This window comes from Syngnathus typhle, linkage group LG1 (genome assembly GCF_033458585.1).
Source record: "Syngnathus typhle isolate RoL2023-S1 ecotype Sweden linkage group LG1, RoL_Styp_1.0, whole genome shotgun sequence".
In the NCBI taxonomy this organism is placed as follows: Eukaryota; Metazoa; Chordata; class Actinopteri; order Syngnathiformes; family Syngnathidae; genus Syngnathus; species Syngnathus typhle.
The window spans coordinates 2770170-2792220 of record NC_083738.1 but is presented as its reverse complement, the minus strand read 5'-3'; the positions used below and the strand labels follow the sequence as shown (position 1 = coordinate 2792220).

The 22051-nt window shown below is 41.8% G+C and overlaps 2 protein-coding genes and 1 long non-coding RNA gene across 14 annotated transcripts in view; 1 reads left to right on the top strand and 2 right to left on the bottom strand.

Annotated features, from left to right (window-relative positions):
- LOC133150815 (ETS-related transcription factor Elf-2-like) overlaps positions 1–22051 on the bottom strand; it is a 106921-nt gene that overhangs the window by 39019 nt on the left and 45851 nt on the right. The gene's annotated exons all lie outside the window — the stretch shown is intronic.
- LOC133150909 (uncharacterized) lies at positions 11004–12398 on the top strand. Its single transcript, XR_009713831.1, has 2 exons — positions 11004–11589; positions 11723–12398. It is a non-coding gene; the product is annotated as an uncharacterized LOC133150909 (long non-coding RNA).
- The window catches only part of ndufc1 (NADH:ubiquinone oxidoreductase subunit C1), a 108699-nt gene continuing 102808 nt past the window's right edge, over positions 16161–22051 (bottom strand). The window contains exon 4 of the mRNA XM_061273515.1: positions 16161–16170. The gene's annotated coding sequence lies outside the window, so the exon portion shown is untranslated. The remainder of the gene's footprint in view (positions 16171–22051) is intronic.

Below are 22051 nucleotides of genomic sequence, written 5' to 3'. Positions count from 1 at the left end.
AAGTCACTCCGGAGTACAAGTCGCATTAGCCATGAAATGCACATGTGTACAGTAATCCCTCGTTTACCGCGGATGATTGGTTTGGAAAACCACCGGCGATAAGTGAAATCCGCGAAGTACGGTCACCCTCTCCTCTGTACATTTTTTTATTTTTTTTTTAGTCTGTAAATTTTTTGTGTGTCAATATATGTACCGTATTTTTCTGACTAAAAGTCACTCCGGCGTACAAGTCGCATTAGCCATGAAATGCACAATAAAGAGGAAAAAATGTATATAAGTCGCACCGGAGTTTAAGTCGCATTTTGGGGGAAATTGATTTGACAAAATCCAACACCATGAACAGACATGAACCAGCAACAACAGACTACCGTTTTTTTCCGTGTATAGTGCGCAAAATTTAACGAATTTATTGTCCTAAAATCTGGGGTGCGCATTATACATAAGTACAAAAAAATTTTAATTTTTTTTTTTTTTTTTTTTTTTTAGAAAACAAAACCAACAACAGGACTGACCAACAAAGTCGTGGAACAAAAAGACAGGGTGACATTACCAAAGACAGGAACAGAAAGCAAACAGACATCATGACAGTAACACATGCAATGATCCGACGGTGAGCGAGGGGCAGACAGGACTTAAATACAAAACACGTTACATCGATTGAGGTGACACAGGAAGAGAGGGGCGACGCGAACAGAAACTATGGCAACCTAGACACATAGCAAAACTGGGGACGAGACGTGACAAATGTCCCTCGAAATGAAACTTAAAATCACCAAGTTTTGGTTTCCAAGGGTGTTTTTATTCCTCTTCAACGTCTCTCCCATACAGAGCCGCCTTTTTCACGTCCGCACGCCTCTTTCCCGTGGGCAGTCGGAGAAATCAATGCCAACAAAAAAAATTACATCCAGCCTAGTTAAGACCATACCAAAGACTATAAAAACGGGACCCATTGCCTCCCTGCGTGTGTGACGATCATTGGGACTTAAAAAAAAAAAAAAAAAAGAATTTCATAAAAAAAAAAATCATAAAAATTGGGTGCGTATTATACATGGGTACAGGCTTTTTTCCAGCATCAGCATGCCATTTTTAGGGTGCGTATTATACATGGGGGCGCACTATACACGGAAGAAAACGGTAAACGATACGGTATACTAACATGACATAAAAACAAAGAGCTGAGAACGGGCTTGACGTAACATTAACAGTTATTCAAATAACTATAAAGTAAATAACACGTTTATCAAACCATCTGTGTCACTCCAAATCATTAAATCCATCGATCGCATCCGTTGTCTTTTCTGTGAACAACGCTGCATGTACAGTGCGCCGCTGACGTCGGACTCGTCAGTTGTAGTTCAAATTCTTCCACAGGCCCATATAACAATATATAAACTATGTATCAAATAACAATAATATGAACAACAATTTTATCCAACCATCCGTGTCACTCCAAATCATTAAATCCATCGAAATCTTCGTCTTGTGTCACTTAAAAAAAAAAAACCACACACACACAGCTGTTGACGCCGGAACTACGTGCGCCGCTGACGTCAGACTAGATATATGAAATAAATGTAATCAGGGCTGTGGACTTGGTCGGATTTTTGCACCGAGTCCGAGTCCAGCCTCTTGACCATGAGTCCGAGTCCGGCTGTCCATTTTTTCTGTTAATTCATGTGACTGCTTAGTCTTTATTCAAGGCTAATTTAGATCAAAATCTAGATAATTACAACAGTTTTGTGATGGCTTTGTCTTTATTAAACATATAAACGAATACAATAAACAGATACTCAGATACGTCAGTCAATTTTAATTTTTCTAAAGGATTATTCTCAATTGATGCCATCCGCGTTCTGCCATTGAAGCGGGGTGCATTCAAAGACCAGTCGTACAGACGGAACACTCATTCACTTCACCAAAACGCAACAATATAATTACATGAGCTCTTTGCATAAACCTCGATGCAAAGAAACTCCTCTTTTTGGGTACAGGCTACAAGGAGTATATATTACAAAGGAGACTTTATACTTAATTGTGATCATCATTCATCCATCCATCCATTTTATTTTATTACTCAGGTATTTTCAAAGCAAATTAATATTGTTGCATTTATTAATTTGCTTTAACATGACAGCGCAATATAATTAAAAGCTGACACGATAGCAATGTCAAACGTGTTCATTTAAGAAAAAGCCACGGACGTTTTGCGATCAAATCTTTCATAACGAGAATGATTTGAGTGAATTGATTTTACAATTTTTATCCCCCCTCCCCACCATCTGTCACTTTGCTTGGGACAAAAGGAGCCTTCAGAACTGAAATTTCTTCTCGATTATTCATTCAAATCAATTCACTTAAATCATTCTCGTTATTAAAGATTTGATCACAAAACGTTTCCGTCTGTACGACTGGTCTTTGAATGCACCCCGCTTCAATGGCAGAACGCGGATGAATTTAAAGACATCAACTGAGAATAATCCTTTATAAAAATTAAAATTGACTGACGCAAACGTGAGTTCTTCATGTTTTTATTGAAAACAACATAGTGCTGACGCCGTACGACATCGTTTTTTTGCTATAATTCGGTATAATTCGAGGTAGTCCACCCTTACCCAAAGTTAAGGTTTCATGGGAATATTATTGTCATAATTATCTGGACCATATCTGATAACTGTTTAATGGTAGTTATTGATAGATCTTGAAGATGTCAAGTTATAGGTGCATAAGACTATGTTGGTCGCATTCATGCATATAGCACGTTCATAGTAAGAGGGGAAGAGATGTTGTGTATTTTGGGCTAACTCAAATTCCGTAGTAGAAAAAACCCGGAAGTGGGATGGGCATTCTGTCTTGTTGTGGTACGCCCTGTGAACGCACTGTGAGTAAGGAATAAAGCAGTTATCATTCACGTCGTTGTCCAACCTATTCTTACTATCTAAGAACCTGGAAAATAGTAAGGATATAACATATATCAAGGGTCATTACGGGTCAGTCTCAGAGGGCTTCACATAGACAAAAATTGACAGTTCTTTTCAAAGCATCCCCTGATCTTAAGCTCCCAAAAGGGCAAGGAAAAACTAAAAAAAAAACTGCCAGGGAAAAATGAGAAACCTTGAGAAAGGACCACAGATGGAAGGATCCCCCTTTCAGGATCACCAGGTTGAAATGGATGCAGAGAGGGCACAAATGATACATAATATGAAAATCAATGAAAAAGTGGATGTCCAAGTCAAAGCGAAGAGCTGCCGGAGGAGCCCTCAATTGTCTTGGCAGTGTCTTCGAGGAGGTTGAGCTGCAGTTCCCCCATCCTGAATTGGTCCACGAGAATCCAGATAGCCGCTGTCAGCATGGGTGCCACCTAACCACCTCCCCGGCCGGGGAGGGGGGAGGGAGGGGGCGGAGAGGGAGAGAAAAACTCCAGCCGAATCGGCCACTACAGATTAGTTAAAGGCCATATCATAGAAATGTGTCTTTAAACGTGTCTTAAATGTTTCTACTAAGGTAGCAGTCCTAATATCCATTGGTAGGGCATTCCAAAGCTCTGGAGCCCGAAAAGCAAAATGCTCTAGACCCTGCAGACATTTTCTTGGCCCTCTGTGTCGCTAAAAGAGTAGCGTTTTGCGAACAAAGGTTACGCGACGGAACATAAGGAACAACTAGGTCGACGAGATTTGAAGGCGCTAAGCCATGCAGTGATTTATAGGTTAATAGAAGAACCTTGAAGTCACTCATTGAACTCATTGTCAGTGAGGCTCCAATTATTCCACAGCCATAGTGCGCCCTCATGCGGTTTGAAGTGAAAATAACATGTGAAGTGATCAACTATACTAGTAAGTAATGTGTTAATGATCAAGTAAAAATTTGTGAATAACTCCACATATGAGTTGCTCCTGAGTTTAAGTCGCCCCCGACCCAAACGATGAAAAAAAACGCAACTTAATCTGAAAAATACGGTATATGAAACCATTTAAGTGCACATTTTATTATTACATTAAATAATTGTTTCAAACATGTAAATAATACTATAATAGTATAACTAACATATAGAAAAGTTTGCATAAATATTGAAAATGTAAATCATATACGTGTATGGGTGTAACATGTTAACAAGAAGTACTGAGCAGGCTAACGAGTTAGCGGAAAGATGCTAATCCGCGATCCTGCTAACACGCAAAAGCAGACCTCTAAAGGAATTTAAACGAACATGTGGAGCAATACTACATTGTCCTAAAGGTTAGACACATGTCATTTCTCTAGTTAGGAGACCCACTTACATCGTCAATGACTCCTGTACCACTGTAACCGACATATGTACACGAACGTAAAACAGTAAGTGGTATCGCCTGAAAACGGCCTTCAAAATAAATCACCCTACCTCAAATCAAAGCACAATAACATAAATTGGAGAATTCTTAACACATACCCAAAATGTTTTTAGAACAACTTTTATTATATTTTTTTATAACAAGGTAAAAGTGTACAAACTGTAAATATGTTTTTAGAACTCTTGTATTATTATAACAATTTTTCTACAACAAGGTACAACACTGTAAACATGTTTTTAGAACTCTTATTATTATTGTAACGATTTTTCCTAAAAAGGTACAAGGCCGGTTTGGTTGAACTTCGCTTGGCATGGCGTGCTAGTCGTCTGTCACCCGTTTGCCTTCAAATCAGCAAATTTGCAGAATCAAGATGCAGTGTGGGCCCTTGCTGTGCCGTCCAGCTCGCTTGTGTTCTTCGATCGAGGAATCCACAAAACCTTGAGCTCCAAGTGATTCTCTTAGAACGCCGGAGTGACTCGATTGAAAGATGGCGGACCGGCGGCGAAGGAGGAGGCGCGCGTCCCATGGTAGTGACGATAAAATCGAGATTAAGATGGCCTTGAAAGACCTGGCAAAGAAGATGGACGGAATGGTGGAAAATGTAGGAAAAATAAGTGGTCTTGTTGAAGATGTGAGGAAACTAAACAAACTACTCGTGCTGAAGGACAAGAAAATTGCTGAGTTGGAAAAGAGAGTTGACGAGTTGGAGCAATATACACGGAAAGAGGACATGATCACCAGCGGTCTGAAAACAACACACCGCACATACTCCAACGTCACCCGAGGAGAAAATAACGAGGAGGACTTGACTGAGGGAGAAAAGCAGTCACTGGAGGAACAGGTGATTCAGTTCTTTAACAGAAATGACATTGCCATTCATAAGGAGAGTATCGCTGCCTGCCATACTCTTCCCAAAAGAAATGCACAATCAGAGCGAACCATCATTCTGAGATTTGTAAACAGAAGACAAAAAACGGAGCTTTTGAAACAAGAAAGGAAACTGAAGAACACACAGGTGTATGTGAACGAACACCTTACGAAGAGGAACGCCGAGATAGCCAAACGTGCGAGGGTTCTGAAGAAACAAAAAAAAAATCTATTCAACATGGACAAGAGATTGTAAAATCGGGATTCGCACAAATGGTTCACTTGGTGAGGAGGCGAGGGTCCTGCTTATCCGGGACCTCAAAAACCTGGAAAAATATGAAACTGCATAGCCGAATAGAACATCCTCTAGCTGCCCAGATTTATTATTTTTTTAACTGTTCGGTATCCTTCCGCCAATTGTTTTTTGGAATTACAGGAAAAAGTTCTATCCTATTGTCGCTGGACTAATCTTGGAAGTACTCTTTTTTTCGTATTGCGGATGCCTTTTTTGCACTTGAAGAGCACGGCTTGGTAGTGGTGAGTAGGTGTCTTGCCGGATTACTGGTACCGTTTTTTTCCGTGTATAATGCGCAAAATTTAACTAATTTATTGTCCTAAAATCTGGGGTGCGCATTATACATGGGTACAAAATATATATATACTATATATATATAGTACCGTATTTTCTGCCTTATAAGGCGCACTTAAAAACCGAAATTTTTATCAAAAGTTGACAGTGCGCCTTATAACCCGGTGCGCCTAATAGGGCGCAAAATACGGTATATATATATTTTTTTTTTTTGAAGAAAATAATGGTACAACAATTTTTGAAGAAAATCTCCCTCGAAATAAAACTTGAAATCACCTTTCTTCTTGTTTGTTGTCAATCGCGCATCGCATTCAGCCATCCTGCCCAACACACTTAGTCAGTAAAATTCATAATTGACGACACATTGTTTGATGCGATGGTGCAATCCTTGATGGTGTGTTATTGTCAAATATTGTTTGGTTTTTAATCTCCATCGCAAACCGGATATCATACGGAGGCCGCCATTACAGATGCGCAGAACGGATGCGCAAGACACGTCAGCTATATACTAAAGAGCGAGAGTTCAGTTCTAACCCTACCTAAAGGCGTATTACAAGTAATATTTTATTTCACAACACTTTGCCTTGTTCCTTTCTTCTCTGCTGTTCACTTCAAACACGCTCGATAAGAACACAATGCTCTCGTATCAGACGCTTGCTCGATCACCTGCTCGTTTGCTGTCACAATGTACCCTACACAAATCCGAAATATTTCTTCGCTATTGAGTTTGCTAGCGCATGCACAGTGATACTGACCGGCAGAATAACATCCGGTTGTTCCCAAAGATGATCTTTTTTCTGAAATAATTTTACGTTTACGGACTTAAGTAGATGTCAAAATTTGGGTGCGTATTATACATGGGTACAGGCTTTTTTCCAGCATTGACATGCCATTTTTAGGGTGCGTATTATACATGGGGGCGCATTATACATGAAAAAAACGGTAAGAACAAATGGCACTCTGAACGCATTGAGAAACGATCCGATAGCTCAAGACTGGAGGAATGTTTATGAAAAAGAGGATGTTGATGCAGCCTATAGTTTATTTCTAAATACTTTTTTGACTCTATATCAAGGGTGTCAGGATCCAGTCCTCGGGAGCCGAATACCTACATGTTTTCCAAGTTTCCCTCGTTAAACACACCTGATTCAATTAATCAGGCTCGTGCTGAAAGTGAGGACGAACTGGACATTTGAATCAGGTGTGTTTAACAAGGGAAACTTGGAAAACATGTAGGGATCCGGCCCCCGAGGAAAGGAGTTTGACACCCCTGCTCTATATCATAAAAACTGTCCAACTCAGCGACCAAAGAAAACTTCAAAACGACCAGATAAACTGGGGGTCTGTTGAATGCCTGCAAAAAAAAAAAGAATGAATTACCGTTTTTTTCCGTGTATAGTGCGCCCCCATGTATAGTACGCACCCCTAAAAATGGCATGCTGATGCTGGAAAAAAGCTTGTACCCATGTATAATACGCACCCAATTTTTATGAATTTTTTTTAAAAAAATTTTTTTTTTTTTTTTTTTTTTTTTTAAGTCCCAATGATCGTCACACACGCAGGGAGGCAATGGGTCCCATTTTTATAGTCTTTGGTATGGTCTTAACTAGGCTGGATGTAATTTTTTTTGTTGGCGTTGATTTCTCCGACTGCCCGTAAACGCACCACCGCGCTCCGTGCGCATGGAGCGTGTTTGAAGTGAACAGCAGAGAAGAAAGGAACAAGGCAAAGTGTTGTGAAATAAAATATTACCTGTAATACGGATTTAGGTAGAGAACTGAACTCTCGCTCTTTATATAGCTGACGTGTCTTGCTCATCCGTTCTGCGCATCTGTAATGGCGGCCTCCGTATGATATCCGGTTTGCGTGTGTGCGAGAGCGAGAGAGAGAGAGCGCGCGAGAGAACGCTCAACCGTAGCGCGCCGCCGACCGCCCAACTGCACCGGGCTGGTCGATTATTGTGACAGAGCCGTCGCTGAAATTTAGAAGATATTTTTAAAGTCCTGATGTACTTTCTAAAATTTAAGTGGACCTCAGTGCGCACTGCGCAGGGAGCTTAATTTGGTGCGGTCGCGCAACCGCAGCGCGCCGGGCGCTCACTGTCGCATTGCTTAAAGAGCGCCTTTGTGTTTTAGGATGAACAGCAGAGACCAAAGGAACAAGGCAAAGTGTTGTGAAATAAAATATTACCTGTAATACGCATTTTGTTATTTGCTGATTGAAACTGCTAATTAAACTGTGAATTGAAACTAATAGGAAGAAAACAACTCTCGCTCTTTATATAGCTGACGTGTCTTGCGCATCCGTTCTGTGCATTTTATTTCACAACACTTTGCCTTGTTCCTTTCGTCTCTGCTGTTCACTTCAAACACGCTCCATGCGACCGCAATGCTCTCGTATCAGACGCTTGCTCGATCACCTGCTCGTTTGCTGTCACAATGTACCCTACACAAATCTGAAACATTTGTTGCAGCTCCGAGTTACGACGAGGGGCAAGTTTTGGTTTCCAAGGGTGTTTTTATTCCTCTTCAACTTCTCTCCCATACAGAGCCGCCTTTTTCACATGTCCGCACGTCACTTTCCTCTCTTTTCATCTGATCGTGGTGGTGCCTTTACGGGCAGTCGGAGAAATCAACGCCAACAAAAAAAATTACATCCAGCCTAGTTAAGACCATACCAAAGACTATAAAAATGGGACCCATTGCCTCCCTGCGTGTGTGACGATCATTGGGACTTAAAAAAAAAAAAAAAAAAAAAAAAATTTTTTTTTTTTTTTTTTTGTACCCATGTATAATGCGCACCACAGATTTTAGGACAATAAATTAGTAAAATTTTGCGCACTATACACGGAAAAAAACGGTATATAAGGACTTTATTAAACACAGAACTGAGGAGAAAGAAACTAAATATAAAAGATATATAAATAAACTACCGTTTTTTTCCCGTGTATAATGCGCCCCCATGTATAATACGCACCCTAAAAATGGCATGTTGATGCTGGAAAAAAGCCTGTACCCATGTATAATACGCACCCAATTTTTTTTTTGTTTGTTTGTTTGTTTTTTTAAGTCCCAATGATCGTCACACACGCAGGGAGGCAATGGGTCCCAATTTTATAGTCTTTGGTATGGTCTTAACTAGGCTGGATGTATTTTTTTTTGTTGGCGTTGATTTCTCCGACTGCCCGTAAAGGCACCACCACGATCAGATGAAAAGAGAGGAAAGTGACGTGCGGACATGTGAAAAAGGCGGCTCTGTATGGGAGAGAAGTTGAAGAGGAATAAAAACACCCTTGGAAACAAAAACTTGCCCCTCGTCGTAACTCGGAGCTGCAACAAATGTTTCAGATTTGTGTAGGGTACATTGTGACAGCAAACGAGCAGGTGATCGAGCAAGCGTCTGATACGATAGCATTGCGTTCGTATGGAGCGTGTTTGAAGTGAACAGCAGAGACGAAAGGAACAAGGCAAAGTGTTGTGAAATAAAATATTACTTGTAATACGCATTTTGTTAATTGCTGATTGAAACTGCTAATTAAACTGTGAATTGAAACTAATAGGAAGAAAACTGAACTCTCGCCCTTTATATAGCTGATGTGTCTTGCGCATCCGTTCTGCGCATCGGATCCATAGTGCGCATCGGATCCATAGTGCGCATGCGCAGTGATACTGCCTCTGTATGACGTCCGGTCCGCGATGGAGATTAAAAAACAAACAATATTTGACAATAACACACCATCAAGGATTGCACCATCGCATCAAACGATGTGTCGTCAATTATGAATTTTACTGACTACTAAGTGTATTGGGCAGGATGGCTGAATGCGATGCGCGATTGACAACAAACAAGAAGAAAGGTGATTTCAAGTTTTATTTCGAGGGAGATTTGTCATGTCTCGTCCCCAGTTTTGCTATGTGTCTAGGTTGCCATAGTTTCTGTTTGCGTCGCCCCTCCCTTCCTGTGTCACCTCAATCAATGTAACGTGTTTTTGTATTTAAGTCCTGTCTGCTCCTCGCTCACCGTCGAATCATTGCATGTGTTACTGTCATGATGTCTGTTTGGTTTCTGTTCCTGTCTTTGGTAATGTCACCCTGTCTTTTTGTTCCACGACTTTGTCGGTCAGTCCTGTTGTTGGTTTTGTTGTACCATGATTTTCTTAAAAAAAAAAAATTAAAACTTTTTTAAAAAAAATAAAAATTTAAAAAAATTGTACCCATGTATAATGCGCACCCCAGATTTTAGGACAATAAATTAGTTAAATTTTGCGCAATATACACGGAAAAAAACGGCAACAGAAATTCTTAGAAAATGTAAGAAAGATTATTGTAGTAAACTGTTGGAAACAAATAAAAATAATATAAAGAGCACATGGAATATTTTAAACTCAGTTATAAGAACAAAGAAAAGTGTCGGATTCACAAATGAATTCTTTGAAAACGGTAAGATAATTAAAAATAATGATGAAGTTGTTAGGGTTTACAGATTATCTTGATTGTATGATTATGTTGGAATGTAACCTGTAATAAATAACCTAGCTTGTTCCGTCCAACACAACGTCGTAAAACACCCCCTGCTATGCTTTGACTAGAGGTCAAGGGCTTCAACTCCATCCAGTCCACTCTCACCCCCACACTGTTTCTCTAAATAAAAATGCTCTTGCAAGAGGCCTGAGTCAGACCTCATTCGATAATCGCTGTACGCACAGCGACGAATGACTCTCCATTTGCAAGTGCTTAAAAAGGGCATGCCGTAAATTTCGGACTATAAGTCGCGTTTTTTTTCATAGTTTGGGTGGCTCCTTATACTCAGGAGCGACTTATATATGTTTTTTTTTTCAAAAATTTCCCCCCCCCAAAAAAAAAAAGTGAAACCGCGATAAACGAACCGCAATGTCGCAAGGGATTACTGTAATTTGAATTTCAAGTGACGACAGCAGCGCAACGTCGCGTCAGCAGCAGCTCGTCGAGTCAATCTTTGTCCTTTATGTAAACAACCGCCGCGCTGCTGACGCAGCGTCACAACACGTGAGCAACAACAGGCTAAACGATAGGTATGCTAACGTGACATAAACACAAACTAAGAGCTGAGAACGGCCCTGACGTAAAATTCAGAGTTATTCAAAAAACTACACCGTGTTCCAAATTATTATGCAAATTGTATTTAAGTGTCATAAAGATTACATTTTTTGTTTTTCAATTAAACTCATGGACGGTATAGTGTGTCAGGGCTCTTTGGATCACTGAAATCAATCTCAGACACCTGTGATAATTAGTCTGCCAGGTGAGCCCAATTAAGGAAAAACTACTTAAGAATGGCGTTCCACATTATTAAGCAGATGACCATTTCCAAGCAACATGGGAAAGAAAAAGGATCTCTCTGCTGTCGAAAAGCGTGAAATAGTTCAATGCCTTGGACAAGGTATGAAGACCTTAGATATTTCACGAAAACTTAAGCGTGATCATCGTACTGTAAAGAGATTTGTGGCTGATTCAGAGCACACACGGGTTCATGCAGATAAAGGCACAACGAGGAAGGTTTCTGCCAGACAAAAACATCGGATTAAGAGAGCAGCTGCTAAAATGCCATTACAGAGTAGCAAACAGATATTTGAAGCTGCTGGTGCCTCTGGAGTCCCACGAACATCAAGGTGTAGGATCCTCCAGAGTCTTGCAGTTATGCGTAAACCCTCTATTCGGCCACCCCTAAACAACGCTCACAAGCAGAAACGGCTGCAGTGGGCCCAGGAATACATGAAGACTAATTTTCAAACAGTCTTGTTCACTGATGAGTGCCGTGCAACCTTGGATGGTCCAGATGGATGGAGTCGTGGATGGTTGGTGGACGGCCACCATGTCCCAACAAGGCTGCGACGTCAGCAAGGAGGTGGCGGAGTCATGTTTTGGGCTGGAATCATGGGGAGAGAGCTGGTTGGCCCCTTTAGGGTCCCTGAAGGTGTGAAAATGACATCTGTAAAGTATGTGGAGTTTCTGACTGACCACTTTCTTCCATGGTACAAAAAGAAGAACCGTTCTTTCCGTAGCAAAATCATCTTCATGCATGACAATGCACCATCTCATGCTGCAAGGAATACCTCTGCATCATTGGCTGCTATGGGCATAAAAGGAGAGAAACTCATGGTGTGGCCCCCATCCTCCCCTGACCTCAACCCTATTGAGAACCTTTGGAGCATCCTCAAGCAAAAGATCTATGAGGGTGGGAGGCAGTTCACATCCAAACAGCAGCTCTGGGAGGCTATTCTGACATCCTGCAAAGAAATTCAAGCAGAAACTCTCCAAAAACTCACAAGGTCAATGGACGCAAGAATTGTGAAGCTGCTATCAAATAAAGGGTCCTATGTTAAAATGTAACTTGACCTGTTAAGATGTTTTTGATTGAAATAGCTTTTGATTTCAGTAAATATGACCTCCTAATGCTGTAAATTCTAAAGATGAGCATTTCAGTTCATAACAACCTATAAAATGTTATAAAACTCTGTTGTGCGTAATAATTTGGAACAGTGCATTTTAAGTTTTTTATTTTTGAAAAATTCTGTTATCATTGGGAGGTTTGTTCAATAACATTCGAATTCATTAAACTAATGGTTGATGACTTGAAAATTATGCTGACTCATTTGCATCGACTATTTAGGAAAATCTGAGATAAATATAATTTGCATAATAATTTGGAACACGGTGTATTACATAAATAACACGTTAATAAAACCATCTGCGTCACTCCAATTAATTAAATCCATCAATCGTCCTTTGTCAACAATGCGTGCGCGCCGCTGACGGCTCTTGCACTTCAAAATATTCCACAGGCCCATGTAACGACATATATATTATATCTCAAATAACTATTATATAAGCAATAATGTTATCAAACCATCTGTGCACTCTAAATCATTAAATCCATCGATCGAATTCCTCGTCCTTTGTCAACATCGCCGCGCGTGCCCCCTGACGTCAGGCTCGTCGTTATTCCACAGATCTACTATATAACTATATTGTAGCGTTAACAAAGTTCAAGGAAAGACGCGGGTTTGGTAAATGGCTCTTTATTTAACAAAACAAACTTACAGCCGTGTGGCGGCGTGGACTTCCAGCCACGGAGGTGAAAGACAGCTCGGTAGAGTAGGACCGGGCGCGCGTAAAAGCATTGTCCGAGCCCCATCCACCGTTCCCGGACGAGTCGATCTTTGTCCGAGAGCAAGAGCCGTCAGCGGCGCGCACGCATTGTTGACAAAGGACGATTGATGGATCTAATGAATTGGAGTGACGCAGATGGTTTTATTAACGTGTTATTTATGTAATAGTTTTTTGAATAACTCTGAATTTTACGTCAAGGCCGTTCTCAGCTCTTAGTTTGTGTTTATGTCACGTTAGCATACCTATCGTTTAGCCTGTTGTTGCTCGTTCATGACTGTTCTTGGTGTTGGATTTTGTGGAATAAATTGTCCCCCAAAATGCGATTTATACTCCGGAGAGATTTATATATGTTTTTTTTTTTTCGTTTTTTTGGGCATTTTATGGCTGGTGCGATTTATACTCCGGTGCGACTTTTAGTCTGAAAATTACGGTACTGTCTCCCGTGTGGTTCTTGCAAAAATAAGTTAGAGTGAGCCCCACTCTAACAGAAGTGGTGGGAGGATTCAACAAATTCTTTGTGAATGTAGGGCCCAAACTGGCAGATGAGATAATCCCTCCACAAAGGGGAGGTGCATCACAATTATTTTGGGGAACGAAACCCGGCTACCATCTTTCTGAGAAATACAGATAAAACTGAAATAATTGATATTGTTAAACAATTTAAGAACAAAACATCAAGGGGCTCTGAGGATATTGATCTGTACTTAATTAAATATGTAATAGTAGCTATAGCAGATGCCATAGCATTAATCTGCAACCTCTCGCTGAAACTGGGCTCCTTTCCCACAAAAATGAAAATAGCCAAAGTCGTTCCCATCTATAAGGCCGGTGAGAAGAATCTTTACACCAACTCCAGGCCAGTCTCATTGCTTCCCCAATTTTCCAAAATCTTGGAGAAGGTATTTGCTGTTAGATTGGACAGTTATATTGATAAGTGTGAGATATTAACTGATAGTCAATATGGTTTTAGGCCAAAGTGATCTGCATCTTTAGCTTTAATTGACCTTGTGGAAGAACTGTCAACAACCATTGACGACAGGAGTTTGGCGTAGGAGTTTTTATTGACCTTAAAATGGCCTTTGATACAATTAATCATGACATCTTGCTTCAAAAATTGGAAAGGTATGGGATTAGGGCAGGGGTGGGCAAACCTTTTGACTCGCGGGCCGAACTGGGTTCTAAATTTGGACCGGAGGGACGAACCAGGAGCAGATGGACGTAGTGTTTGTGTGATGTAATATAAGCGACCTGTAAAGGTCATTGCGTAAAAGATTTTGGTAGATAGTAAAGCATGGATATTCCAAACAAGTTTTTTTTTTTTTTAAAACAAATGCATTTATTAACAGCATTAAAAAAATAATAACAACTAGAATTTGCAATTCCTGAAGGAATTGCGTGTGAAGGTGAAGAAGTTGAATAAATATTGAAGGAATGCTGCAGAATCATGTTGAAACGAGTTGAATCAGTTGAAAAATGTAGAAATGAGAAGGGAAAAAGGAAATAGAGTAGAATTGGTTGTGATTCGTTGGCGCCGCGGTAGTGGCGACACGTTTGCAGCAGCTCCGTCGACTCGTCTGTATATTGTCTCGTTTTATATGTTCTTTTTTACTTTTTTTTCCAGTCCTGTGCTTTTCTTTTTACCGGGCAGAAACATGTTTGCGAAAACAGTGAGGCTGGCCGTCTTATTTTATCTATTTTTCACCTGGTTCATCACCCCAGCAACCGCCGAAGCAGGCAGTAAACGCTCCATTGTTTACACCCGTGGTCAGCTGTTAGCCCTCTGTAGCCAAGGGAAGCTAACAGGCTACAAGCCCAATGTTTCCCCCGAGCTGAAGAGGAGGAAAAGAGGACAACGCTCGGGTGTTATGTGCCGGAAAAAGAAACGCCGCTTCAAGCCCACACTCCCCACCATCATCACCGGGAATGTGAGATCCATTTGCAATAAAATGGATGAGCTAACGGCGGTGGCACGGCACCAACGGGAATACAGGGAATGTAGCATGCTGCTATTCACGGAAACCTGGCTAACGGAGCAAACACCGGACTCTGTCGTCGCTCTGGACGGATTCAACCTGATAAGGGCAGACAGGACACGAGAGAGCGGTAAGAGGAAAGGAGGGGGGCTTGCTGTGTTTGTGAACGATAGATGGTGTAACCCTGGGCACATCACTATCAAGGAGCAACTCTGCAGCGCGGACATTGAGCTGCTAGCCGTTAGCTTGAGGCCACACTACCTGCCGCGGGAACTCTCGCACGTTATCGCGATAACTGCGTATGTCCCCCCAAATGCTAATGCCGACGCAGCCCGCGATGTCCTGCACAGCAGTGTAAGCAGGCTGCAAACACAGCATCCACATGCCCTCCTCCTTGTTACCGGGGACTTCAATCATGCCTCTCCTTCATCCACGCTTCCAACTTTCAGCCAATATGTCACCTGCAGTACCAGAGGAAATAAAACACTGGACCTTTTTTATGCCAACCTTAAGGAGGCATATACATCATCACCCCTCCCCCCCTTGGAAGATCTGATCACGATCTGATCCACCTTCTCCCCCTGTATCAGCCTCTGGTGCACAGGTAACCAGCAGTCACCCACACCAGACAGATCTGGTCTGAAGAATCTCTGGAGACTCTTCAGGACTGTTTTGAGACCATGGTGTGGGACGTGTTCTGTGAGGACTACGGGGACGACATCGACGGTCTCACCAGCTGCGTCACGGACTACATTAACTTTTGTGTAGACTCCACCATACCCACCAAAACAGTCAGAGTTTTTGCAAACAGCAAACCTTGGATCACCCCTGAGATCAAAGACCTGCTCAGGGACAAAAGGAGGGTCTTTAAATCGGGAGACAGGGACCTGCTGAAAACGGTGCAGAGGGACTTGAGGAAGAAGATCAGGGAGGGGAAGAGCAACTACAGGAGGAGGATGGAAGACCAACTGCAGCGGGACGACGTCAGCGGGGTCTGGAGGAGCCTGAACACCATCTCAGGACGTAGCAACTCCAGACCTGCGCTGGACAGGGATCAGGAGTGGGTGAATGACCTGAACCGGTTCTTCAACCGGTTTGAACAAACATCCACTCCTCCCCCCACCCACCCAGCCCTGCTGCAACTTCCCCCGACTGGAGCCTCTTCTGCTCCGAGGACTCTCACCTCAACCCCGCCCCTTGCTACACCCCCTCCAAGACCCCCCAGCCCATTCTCAACTCCACCGAACCCACCAACCATCCCCCCTGCAAACCACCCCACCACACCCACCACCCCACCACCCAGCATGGTGCTCTCCACAGCCCAGGTGGAGAGAGGACTGGCCAGGCTCAAGGTGAAGAAGGCGACGGGTCCAGATGGCATCACCTCCAGGCTGCTCAGATCCTGCTCCGGGCAACTGTGCGGGATCGTGGAGCACATATTCAACATGAGCCTGAGGCTGCACAGGGTACCACAGCTGTGGAAGACGTCCTGCGTGGTACCAGTGCCCAAGTCATCTCGCCCCAGTGACTTCAACCACTACCGGCCGGTGGCCCTGACATCCCACTTGGCGAAGACCCTGGAGAAGCTGGTCCTCCACCACCTGCGCCCCCTGGTGAGCTCCTCCGCCGACCCCCTGCAGTTCGCCTACCGGCCGAGCATCGGGGTTGAGGACACCGTCATCTTCCTCATGCAGAGGTCCCTGGCTCACCTGGAGCGGGCTGGAAGCACTGTGAGGATCATGTTTTATGATTTCTCCAGTGCCTTCAACACCATCCAGCCAGAACTGCTGGGGAACAAACTGCACCATGCTGGAGCCTGCCAGCAGCTGACATCATGGGTCCTGGACTTCCTCACAAACAGACCGCAGTTTGTGAGGACAGGAGGCCGTGTGTCTGACACGGTGGTCTGCAGCACAGGAGCTCCACAGGGGACCGTCCTGGCCCCCCTCCTCTTCACCATCTACACAGCTGACTTCACCCACCACACATCAACCTGCCACCTCCAGAAGTTCTCGGACGACTCCGCCATCGTTGGTCTCATTAACAACGGAGACGAGACGGAGTACCGAGAACTGAATCACAGATTCGTGGACTGGTGCCGGCGGAACCGCCTCCAGATTAACTCTGGGAAAACAAAGGAGATGGTGGTGGACTTCCGCCGGCGCAAAGTCTCCCCCTCGCCGGTGAACATCCAGGGAACGGACATAGAGATTGTGGACTCTTACAAGTTCCTGGGTGTTCACCTGAACAATAAACTGGACTGGACTGTTAACACTCAGGCCCTATACAATAAGGGCCAAAGCAGACTCCACCTGCTGCGCAGACTGAGGTCCTTCAGAGTGAGGGACGGCCTCCTGAGGACCTTCTATGACTCTGTGGTGGCGTCCGCCATTTTTTATGGGGTGGTCTGCTGGTGCAGCGGCATCACTGCAGCGGAGAGGAAGAGGCTGGACAAGGTGGTGAAGAAAGCCGGCGCTGTCCTGGGCTGCAGTCTGGACCGGGTGGAGGTGGTGGGGGAGAGGAGGATGGTGGCTAAGCTGTCCTCCATCATGGACAATGTCTTCCACCCCCGTCATGAGACTGTCAGAGCCCTGGAGAGCTCCATCAGCGACCGGCTTCGTCACCCACGATGCACCACCGAGAGGCATCGCAGGTCCTTCCTCCCTGCTGCCATCAGACTGTACAACCAGGCCGATCACCGTAGCTAACGGACAAAATAACATGCAATAACGTGCAATAACCATATGTGCAATCACACTATGTGCAATATCTGTCTACCTCACACTCTTTTACCTGCTTTCGTTGCACTTTTTTTTGCACTATTTTTTTTATCTAATATTTTTTTTATCTCTACTGTCTATTGTGTATTTTGTATACACTGTCCATATTTTTTTAATTATATATACCTTCTACTTCTTTAAAATCTTTTACCCCCTTCCCCGCATGCGTGTGTGTGTGTGTATATGTTAAGTGTACTGCTGCTAACATAGGAGTTTCCCCATTGAGGGAATAAAGGATTATCTTATCTTATCTTATCTGAATTTCAAAATAAAAGATATGAAGTTTTTGGGAAGTTGTGGAATAGGTAGAAAAATGATGAACAGTTGAAAGTTGGAATGGGTTGAATCGGTTGAAATATGTAGAAATGAGAAAGCAAAAAGGAATTGGGTGTGAATTTCAAAATAAAATACGTGAAGTTTTTGGTAAGTGGGAAGTTGTGGAATAGGTAGAAAAAAGATGAACAGTTGAAAGTTGGAATGGGTTGAATCGGTTGAAAAATGTAGAAATGAGAAGGGAAAAGGGAATTGTGTGAATTTCAAAATAAAAGATGTGAAGTTTTTGGGAAGTTGTGGAATAGGTAGAAAAATGATGAACAGTTGAAAGTTGGAATGGGTTGAATCGGTTGAAAAATGTAGAAATGAGAAGGGAAAAAGGAATTGGGTGTGAATTTCAAAATAAAAGATGTGAAGTTTTTGGTAAGTGGGAAGTTGTGGAATAGGTAGAGAAAAGATGAACAGTTGAAAGTTGGAATGTGTTGAATCGGTTGAAAAATGTAGAAATGAGAAGGGAAAAAGGAATTGGGTGTGAATTTCAAAATAAAATACGTGAAGTTTTTGGTAAGTGGGAAGTTGTGGAATAGGTAGAAAAAAGATGAACAGTTGAAAGTTGGAATGAGTTGAATTGGTTGAAAAATGTAGAAATGAGAAGGGAAAAAGGAATTGGGAGTGAATTTCAAAATAAAAGATGTGAAGTATTTGGTAAGTTGTGGAATAGGTAGAAAAATGATGAACAGTTGAAAGTTGGAATGGGTTGAATCAGTTGAAAAATGTAGAAATTAGAGTAGAAAAACGGAAATTTTAGAGAATTTTGGTTGAATTTCAAAATAAAAGATGTGAAGTTTTTGGCAAGTGGGAAGTTGTGGAATAGCTAGGCAAAAGATGAACAGTTGAAAGTTGGAACGAGTTGAATTGGTGGAAAAATGTAGAAGTTAGAAGTGAAAAATGAAATTTTATGAAATTTTGCAAAGTTTTATGCAAATTTTAAAAGTGAAAACGTGAAAATTTTGAATTTGGCAAGTTTGGGAATGTCCCCAATGTGATTTGAATGTGTTGAATTATGTGAATATCAAACTGGAACAACGTAAATGTGAAATGTTGAATCTGCCATTAAGAATGAATGGGGCAAAAATCGCCATAAATTTGTGAATTATGCGAAAACGGAAAATTTTTGGAACGAGAAAAATGTGAGCACCCATGCCATGAATTTTTGGAATAAGTGAAAAGTGGAACGGAGTGAATCGGTTGAACTATGTGGAACTAGTTAATGGACAAAAAAGTGAGCGGAAGATGTTGAATAATAAAGGACAGGAATAACAATAGTGTGATAATAATTCACTTAAAAAGTATGAATAACAGTCTCCATCACTTCAGTGCCTGCAGGTCAGATTAATGAAAGATGTTTATCTTATGAGATCACATAAAACGGCAAACATTCTGACCAAATATATCATCTTGAAGAATCTGTGAAAGCATACACCCAAATAAAGTAATCAAAACGGCAACACGGTGAGGGGTATCTGAAAATCAGAGCAGAGTTTTAACTCGCAAACACCTGGTAACAGAGGTGAGGGGTATCTGAAAATCAGAGCAGAGTTTTAACTCGCAAACACCTGGTAACAGAGGTGAGGAAACGGGAAACACTTCTTTAAAGTAAGCCTTAAGAACTTTACAGCTTAAGATTAGTCGCAAACAGGTGGTGCATCAATGTCCTTGAGCATCCTGCATTGTTTGGAAATGAGAATGGTCGCTAGTTTCAATCCCTGCTATGTGTACAAATCATATTCAAAATGCATGTTTTTTTTTTACAACAAATTTGAGAGCGTCCCCTTCATTTTCAGTGGGAACAGTGTTGTTGGTCTCCCTTTTTTGCTAGTGCGTCATAGTCTGGAGTAAAATTTGTTGTGGCAATTCTTAGGCGAGATCCGAGGTGTTGGTCCGTTTACCTCGATCTGTGACGGGTTGATGTTGACGTTCATGTGGCTGAACGTCACGTCGTGTACGTCGAGCCAAATTGGCCACTCTCTTTAAAACGCTCGGCACTGTGTCCACCTTGCTTTTCCTTGGGCGACTCATTTTAATGGCAGGATTTCAGGGGAAGGTTTGTGGGTGGCTTTAGCGCAAAACTGCATCTGAAAGCTCAGCGCGTGAATTACAAGAATGCTGTCGTCACAGCCCACGCTCTAAATTCGGGACTGATACAAATAGAGCGCGAGTGCGCCATGTCCATACTACTGAGTACGTACTTGTGAGTGTGCACCGAGCTTTCTGTCACGGCTTCCGGTAGTAAATGCGCAGGCGAGCGCTTCCCCATCTACTGGGGAAACGCAGTCATTGCAGGCCAAATGACCAAAAAAAATGTTTAATAATAAAATTTGTTCAGGGTTGGCGGATGTGGCCCGCGGGCCATAGTTTGCCCACCCCTGGATTAGGAGAATAGGGTTCAGTCGGATAAAAAGCTACTTAGAACATAGGCAACAGTTTGTGCAGATGGGAGAGAAAAAGTCAATGCTTTTAAATATAACTTGCGGTGTTCCACAAGGATCAATATTGGGACCAAAACTATTCATATTATATATTAATGATATAATTAACACCTGTAAGATTTTGAAATCTGTCATATTTGCTGATGACACAAATATCTTTTGTGAAGGAGAGAACCTACAACAATTAATGAAGACTGTCTCTGACGAGCTTGCCAAGCTAAAACTGTGGTTTGACTCAAATTATCTCTTAACATAAAGAAAAAACAATTTTATGATCTTTGGGAAATGAAAAATTCCAGAAGACATAACTATTGAAGTACTGTGTGATAACACCAGATTAGATAGAGTTTATGAAAACTCCTTTCTGGGAGTAATAATTGACCACAGTCTCAGCTGGAAACCGCAAGACAAACACATCTGTTCAAAATTGGCAAAGACCGTGGGTATACTTTGTAAAGTCAGACGCTTACTGAACCAGAAAACAATGTACACTTTATACTGCGCGCTGCTTCTTCCTTACATGTCCTATAGTGTTGAGGAATGGGGCAATACCTACAAAACCACCCTAAAGACAATGCACAATGCAGAAAAAAGCAATTAGAATTATCAACAATGTTGGCTATTGTGAACATACGAATAATTTATTCATCAAATTACAAACATTAAAATTTATGGATTTGGTAGATTTCAAGACGGCGCAAATTAGTTATAAAGCTAAAAAAAAAATACTCCCTAATATACAAAAATGGTTCATAGAAAAAGAAAATTTTTACAGTCTAAGAAGGAGAGGGAATCTTTTACAACCTAAGGTGCGCACCACCCTCAAAGGCATGTGCATATCTGTCAATGGGGTAAAGCTATGGAATAAGTTACCTGTAACGATCAAAGAAAGTAAACACATTGCCCAATTCAAAGAACACTTTAAAGATTTTACAGTAGAAAATTATAGTAATTGAAATCTTCTGCCTGTTTGTTTTCAGCTATATAGTCCATATCTTATTTATTTAGTTTTCTTTCCACAATATTATTGTATAAACTGCTTTACATTTCTAAAATTATCTTCCTCCAATAAATCAGGTTTCTGTACTTCAAAAAACTAATTACCAACCATGTTGAGAATAATGATGTATAAAAGGGGTAGGAAAAAACAAGCAATAGCTTCTTCCTTCTCCTTTTTTGAACATGTTGATTTATGTGCCTTATTGGCATAACATGAAATTATGTGACAATGTGAAAAAATGATTTTGTGTTTGGTCGATCTTATGTTCAAAAATAAATTTCACACTTCACAAGTGTACGCACTGCAATTGTGTGGGCACTCCTTGCCTTCTGCTGGCGTCTGGGCAAGTTTTGTGCCATAATTCTTCAATTTAGAAGTTTTATTTTGACTTTTACTTTTTTTTTTAATTTAGAAAAAAAAATCTGCAATGTAGTGAAACCGCGTTAAACGAACCGCGATGTAGCGAGGGATTACTGTATTTAGGACTACATACTGATGACAGCATAAAATGTAGCTGGGTGTTATCACGGACCAGGGTCCGTAAAGAATTTTATAATAAAGAGTGGCTTCTAGTGATGCAATTGACCTTTTGCAAAAGCCCCACAAC